The 7,880-nt window shown below is 35.7% G+C and overlaps 1 pseudogene; it reads right to left on the reverse strand.

Moving 5' to 3' along the window:
* Window positions 1-4,460: 4,460 nt before the first annotated feature.
* LOC126079714 (olfactory receptor 5W2-like) lies at window positions 4,461-5,389 on the reverse strand (annotated as a pseudogene).
* Between the last annotated feature and the right edge of the window lie 2,491 nt (window positions 5,390-7,880).

The raw sequence follows: 7,880 nt of genomic DNA on the forward strand, positions 1-7,880 counted from the left end.
CGAAAGTCTATGGGGCAGATCTACTCTGTTTTATAGGGTCGCTATGAGTGGGACTCAACTAGACGGCAATATATATTTTTTTTTTTTTGGATTTTAGAGTCACTGGTGCCACTAACAAAATGCTATGTAGGCAACTGTTTATTTATAAACTCATTTCCTTCAGAAAATACTTGTCTTGCTCTGGGGCATGGGCTTTTATTAAATAAATAAATTGTATATACTCATGTCACTGTATGTTGAGTCTCCTTGCAAGATAGCAAGTTTTAAGTATAAAAAGAATATTCACTGAAATATCTGATGAAAATTTTACCTTTAATTCCACAAAAAATTACATTGAACTTTATCATACATAGGCATTGCTAAAAATCATAGTTCATACTAAAGTAATTTTTAAATTTCTTACAATCAAATTGTGACTAGACTGTGTTTAGAAAAGCCTTTTGCTGTGTAAGGTACACTTAGAGAACACTCAAGTAATAGGTGTACAGTTAGAGGAATTTTCAGAATAGAAAACTATATGGCAGTATATATATTTTTTAATATAGCTGGACATATACTTGCTCCATGACTCAAAAATCATATTTTAGCTTTATATCCAAGTGAAATGGGTTAATATCCACCAAGTACAAACCAGAATGCTCCTTGGAAGCAAGGATGCCAAGGTGCTTCTCGCATACTTCAGATAAGTTGTCAGGAGGGATCAGTCCCTGGAGAAGGACATCATGCTTGGTAAAATAGATGGTCATCGAAAAAGAGGAAGACCCTTAACAAGATGGATTGACACAGTGGCTGCAACAATGGGCTCAAGTAGAGAAACAATTGTGAGGATGGCATGGGACCGGGCAGCGTTTCCTTCTGTTGTGCATAGGGTCACTGCGAGTTGGAGCCAATTCAATGGTGTTTAACAGCATACAGTTTTCCAATGCGGATGCCATTTCCCACTTCCACTGTTAATGTGTGAGAGCTATGGCTGTTGCACACCCTCACCAATACTGAATATCGTCCATCATTTTGGTTTTAGCTATTTTGCAGTTGCGTTATGGTACTGCACTGAGGCTTATTTTTATTTATCTGAGCACAAATAAAGTTGGATAACCACTTTTTTTTCTTTTCTTTTAATAAAGTGCACATTAAAAAGTGAATGCCAATTAGGAGGCTTGTCAAAGGAAAAATTTCTAAAAGCATTTGGTCTCCTGTAACTAACGTTATTAGCTGACTTAATTGTCACAGCCATTTCAGATGAACCAACCAAGAGTTGCAATGTAGTCTTTTTGTACCAAGAATGAGTCATTATTTATTTTTTTATTTATAACCCTTTCAGTAGTGGGGATGGGTTTACAAGCAGTAGAGTTGTATATAGGTCCCTGGATGACACCAACTGCTTTTGTTCAACTGCTAGCCTAAAGGTTGGAGGCTTGAATCCACCCCAAAGCACCACAGAAGAAAGGCCTCCTGAACTCTTCTGTAAAGATGACATTCAAGAAAATTCTATAGAGCAGTTCTAATCTGTAACACATGGTTGAAATCCACTCAGCAATATTTTTCTTTCGTTTTGTTTTTTGTTTAGGATCATAGATACAAAGAGAATTTGCCAGCTAGAAAGGATGACAGAGAGAATCTATTCTGACCCTGTCATTTATTCAGGGAAAAATGAGGTGTGGCAAGGAAGAGTGACTTATTAGTTAAGACACATGATTTAGAGTGGCATTGCATCCCTGGCTTCTAATATGTTTCTGAGGTGAATTTACTAAGGAGGGTTTAAATTTGCTGCCTCTGTCTTTGAAAGAGCACCTCCCACCTACCAAGTCATTGAGCATTATTACTGCTTTGCTCTTACAAATGTCTTTAAACAGCCATTATCAACGGTATGTCAGTTTGTTTCCTGTGTTATACATATACCCAAATCTACCATCGCTATGCCACTTTTTATGTATAGGGTTATGGTGCTGGATCGAAGTTTCCTTTTTATTTATCTGAGCACGAATAAAGTTGGATAACCACTTTTTCTTTAATAAAGTGCATATTAAAATGTGAATGCCAATTTCCTGAAGAAAGGAGTCAAGATATAGGAATTCAACTATAAAATTCACCCTTACACATAGGCATTGGTAATCTCATACTTGGACAATAATATTTGCCCTCAGTTGTTAGTGGATGAGTGAGAAGGAGTGATTTAAAGAGACAGATAACGGAAGGTAACGGTGAGGATTGTAGACAGGCTAGCATAGATTACAGCCTTTGATATTAAGTTTTCTCCATTTCTGTAGACTCCCAAGAAGAAAGGTAGAAGGATTGGTTCAGGCCATCTTAACAAGTTCCTATTTAAAACATAAGATCCCTTAAAAAAATTCCCAGAAAGGAAGTATTCAACCTGTCCTTGCAGAAATGTAGGGAGATGATGCCTGCAATTAATCAAGTTGTTTAACCCATTTCAGACAAACATTGATTCATCTTAAAATGAATCATTTATCTGGGTTAATAGTTCCTTTTCTTCAGTTCAAAACCCATTAGACGTGATTAAAGAGGCCCATATGCAAAACACGTCAGTCTCGTGATGCTGTAATATGTAACTGTGATATGGAAGGAAGATAAGTTAATTAGATGCCATTAAAGCATCTTCAAAATTAGAGACAATCCACTGAACTTGGTACCCCCCAAACATTGGACATTAATATATGTAAACATACTTTTATTCCATTCTGCTTTTCATAAGTAACAATTTGAAAAGAGTGTGGATTAATTGAGAAAATATTGTAAAGAGGGAACCCTAAAAACTTTTTCAAAACAATCCCTCCCCATATACTTTTTCCACCACCTTACCTTTCCCAAGCATATCACAGTGTACCACACAAAAATTCCACTTGGAAAAGCAAAGGCACTCTTGCGATTTACTGAAATTCTGAAATGTTTTCATAAAATGATATATTGTCTCTTAGCAATGGCAGCTGTGTTGCCTATGACATTCAGTGGCTTTTAGCTTCTACATTTGTAACGAGTAATTAAGAGAGTCCTCGAGTCTTGTATAACACCTTGCTGTTGAGTCGATTCCTACTTGTAGTGACTATATAGGACAGAGTAGAAGTGACCCACAGAGTTTCCTAGGAGAACTTCGTAGATTAGAACTGCTGAACTTTTGGTTAGCAGCCATAGTTCTTAACCACTATACCATCAGCGTTTCCTGAGTCTTTTGTAGTCCTTTAAGTATAAGGCTATGTTGATATTTCCGCATCAGCCTCATACTTTTTTTTTTTGGCTATCAAAAAGTAGAACAGAGCCCGATAAAGTAGGTGCACATCAAGAAAGTACCCAAATGAATACTCTTCAATTCTCCGGAAATTAATATGTATATCTTTAAAGATCCATTATGAATAATAACCACAACCATATTATGAACTTTCTTAAAAGGTGTAAAAAATATATTTGAGACATATACTATTACCTTAGTTACTTTTGTTTTGACTGCAAAGTAAACGTCACTCAAAAAATGTTATCGAGTATGCTGATTTTATCACACATCTGTTTTCCCATTCTATGTCATGGGCACAATGCAGGTGCTTCTTAATAACAGGGATGAAACACTCATCATCACAGAGTGCTCTTAATCTCAGCTTATAAGCAGCAATTTAACAAACCAAGTGACAGATAAAATGAGGCCCTGAGGAGAGGGTGGTTTATAAACCTAGACTAGGGGAATTTGTCCAGGCCTGAGATGTGGTGGGGTGGGGGGATGAAAGGAAATCCTTCTAGAGGAAAGGACAGGAGAGGTAAGAACTACAACACAAGGATGGGCTTCACCAAGGTCCTTCTTTTTGCTCTTTTATATCTAAAAATTTGAGGCTTCATTTCCTCTAAAAACATAGTCATATCCACATTATCATCACTAATCGCCAATCCTTCTGCCTCAAATACTTTCCTCTCCCCCACTTTGCATCTCCATTCATCATGTAGATCAGGAACTGCATGTGCCCATTTCAAAGAAGTTTTTCTTCTTTCCACAGTAGATTGAGACATTTTACTTTGGATTAAGAGCACCTTGCCTTTTTGTTTCATGATATTTTATATTTTGTTATGAATTATTTGAATTATTAGCTAATTAAAGTTTACCATTTACACTGGATTATAGAATTCATTAGTATAGAAACCACTGGATTGAAACACAAAACACCTAAAAGTATAAAAATAAATAAATAAAAAGTACAGTAGGCGTGAAATAAACAATAAGTCCTGGAAATAAAATTTTGGTACACTAATAAGGAGACCAGAAAGTTTTATAAAATTAGAGAGTACTGTATTTAAATTAAAGACATATAAGGAAGTATAGCATATTTAGAAAAGTACCTAATAATTACTAGAGTAGAGATTTTGTATAAATACTCATTGTACTAAAGAATTTCAGACCACATTATTCTGTGCTATACATTTGAGGAAAACTACAACTCTTTATGTGTGTGTTTAACTAGTTAAAACAGCATTTTATTTTTCAGTTTTTCCAGAGCTTCTTTCACATCTTTATTCCTTAGGCTGTACACCAGTGGGTTTAACATGGGAATAACAAGGGTATAAAACAATGAGGTCATCTTGTCTCGATCTAGAGAGTAGGAAGAACTTGGCCGGAAATACGTAAAGAGCAAAGTTCCCTGGAAAACAGCAACAACAGTTAAGTGGGAGGTGCAGATGGAGAAAGCTTTGAACCTTCCCTCAGCAGAGCGTGTCTTTAAGACTGAGAGGATGATGTAACAGTAAGAGACAAGAACTCCTGAAATGGTACTCAGTTCAATGAAGCCAAAAACAATGAATAATGCCAACTCATTGACCTGAATATCAGAACAGGAAAGAAGGAAAAGTGGAGGTAAATCACAGAAGAAATAATTAATTTCATTTGACCCACAGAAACATAAGTGGAAAGCTAATGTCGTTTGTATCGAAGCGTCCACCATACTCACCAGGTAAACCCCAGCCATAAGCATGGAGCACACCCTGCTGGACATGTTGACTATATAGAGCAAGGGGTTGCTAATGGCCTTGTATCTATCAAAGGCCATCACCAGCAGGAGACACTCAGAATCTGTAAAGATACAGAGGATGAAGAACTCAGAGCACAGCCATAGAAAGAAATTGATTTGTCTTTGGCTAAGAGGTCCACCAGCATCTTGGGCCCAATTGCTGCGGAATAGCAGAGGTCACAGAAGGAGAGGTGGCTGAGGAAAAAGTACATTGGTGTTTGAAGCTGGGAGTCCATTCTTATTAGAAAGATCATTCCAAGATTTGCCACAAGAATAATGAGGTAAACAACCAGAAACAAGGTGAATATGGTCACTTTGATCTCAGGGTTATTAGTAATTCCCAAGAGTTGGAATTCAGTCAAGGAGGAGCAATTTTCTCCATCCATTCTTCTTTGTTCTTATTTTAAATGGTCACAAAAAAGATCAAGAAAATGCTAGATCAGAGTATAAGTCTGGTGGTGGACAGCCACAAAATATTCTCTGTAAGACAAAACACTTTCTATCTGTAAATTGTCTTCTTGATCTTCAGAAACTAGCCCGGATGAATGTCACTGAAAAAGCGTCATTGTTATGTTACTGAAAAAAATTCAAAATGTCTTGAATAGAAAGTTCATAAACTTTGATTCCAATTCCATATGTCACTCTTGATACATGACTATTATATCTAATCTGACGCAGTAGGTTTGAATAAACATAAAGCTCATTCCAGATTCAAAATGATATTAAAACAAAACACAGTAGTCAGAGAGACCAAGCCAGAAGATACAGGCCTAAACATTTGACATGGAAAAATAAATACCTGGTTGCACCAAAAAAGTGATCACATTTTTTTGTATTCATCCAGAAATATAATTGATTTTAAAGATTCAGCAACAACAAATGACACTGCATATAAGTTAACAAATGAAAGTTATTACGTTACTGTTTTGGTGTATGATGTCTTTAGTTTTCTCTGAACAGCTAAACTTGAATAAAACATATTTTACTCAACTTTTCTATCACCCTTCATTTCCTCTTTGCTGACCATTTATAGTCCAGTTTATGACTGGAAAGATATGTCCACTGACAAACTAAAGAGAAATGATACAAAGTGGGAAGTACAGAGTTTAACACAAACATCTGTATCTCTTTAGATTTTTAAATTAAATTTCCAATAAAAATCGAAAATCGGAAACCAAACTAAACCCAGTGCCGTTGCGTCAATTCTGACTTATAGCAACCCTATAGGACAGAGGAGCACTGCCCCATAGAGTTTCTAAGGAGCGCCTGGCGGATTCGAACTGCTGTCCCTTTGGTTAGCAGCCGTAGCACTTAATGAATAGGAAGAGGAATAATAAATGTTTCAGAAATATTAAGGGTTAATTTCCTTGTGTGAGTGTGTGTGTGTGTGTCTGTGTCTGTGAGCATGTGTGAATCTCTCTGTTCGTGTATAAAAATTGCAGTGCAGATGGTGGTCTGATTTTTATTTGTTTCTCTGCTTATGTATTATAATGTGTGTTCCGTATGAACTGAAATTTATATGTATTAGTGCTTTTAAAGTGATAACTCAACTGTGGTTGAAATAGCACTAGAACAAATCTTAAATTCACATATGTAGTGATATCACTTGAACAGTAATTAAAAGTAATGATTTACTTATGAATTTTCATTAAAATATAAATTAATAAAATATGTACTTTACTCATACAAATGAGGTCACTCAAATTCACACAGCTTCAACAATAAGATATGGTTTGGCTGTTAGACTGCAGAGTTATTTAAGTGAAAAAGTAGGCATAAAATGATTCATTTACAAATTCCTCAATATTTGATTCCTCAGTTTTCCAAAAAAAAAAAAAATTGTTTTTTCCTACAGTCTTTTAATTTGTCAATTCAAAATCCTACCTGCCATGAGCATGTCTTTCTGTTCTCATTTTGGGTAGGTGAACACAAGGCAGGTGACTTTTTATTTTTACTTAGTGACATTTGGGGCTTAAATCCCTAAACCCTCTGCCCTCATTTTCCTGTGTTGTGTAAACATGGGATTAATTAGATTTTTCGTTCTGTATTTTTCCCCTGTGGCTGCTGTAACAACTTTAGCAAAGACTGAAGTTTTTATACAAACTGATCAATGTCCAGTAACAATTGAGTTTAATGCTATGCTTTATGGCTACCTTGAATCTACATCATCTTCCAGTCACATCACACAACTAATGAAGCTCAGATCCTCTCTACTAAATGATTTTCATATCTTTTCCATTGTTCACCCTGGTTTTTTTTTTCTTTTACATTTCTGAAACATACTTCTTCAGTCCCCCATTTAGATATATGACAATCCTATAATGGTTATCCTTTATTTTAATTAATCACTGATTCCCTTCCCCCAACCACATTCCAACCACCCCCCATCCCCCATCCAATAATTTTATTATTGTATAATACCCATTATACATAATGAACTTTGTGTTGGATTTTTTTTTTTTTTAATTTGTTTCTCTCAAAATTCTCACAGTCTCCAGAATAGAAGTTTTCAAAGTAATGGATCATTAAAAGTTTGCTCTTAAATATCTTCTGGTTGTTTTGTGGATGAAGAACAAAAAGTAGAAATAAACAGACTTTAGGGGCTTTTCTCCTCATAGAGATGATAGGTGCAAAGATGAATTTTTTAAGAAAATGTCTGTGTTAGGATGATGCTTTAAAGAAAAAATAAACTTTGTTCTATTTTTTTTTTTTCTCTCTCTCTCTAGCTATCCATGTTGTTGTTGTTCTTGTTAGGTGCCATCCAGTCGTTTCTGACTCCTAACGGCCCTATCTACAACAGAACAAAGCACTGCCTTGTCCTGTGCCATCCTGACAATCCTTCTTAAGCACAAGCCCATTGTTGCACTCACTATGTCA

This window comes from Elephas maximus, chromosome 7 (assembly GCF_024166365.1).
Source record: "Elephas maximus indicus isolate mEleMax1 chromosome 7, mEleMax1 primary haplotype, whole genome shotgun sequence".
Taxonomy (NCBI): domain Eukaryota; kingdom Metazoa; phylum Chordata; class Mammalia; order Proboscidea; family Elephantidae; genus Elephas; species Elephas maximus.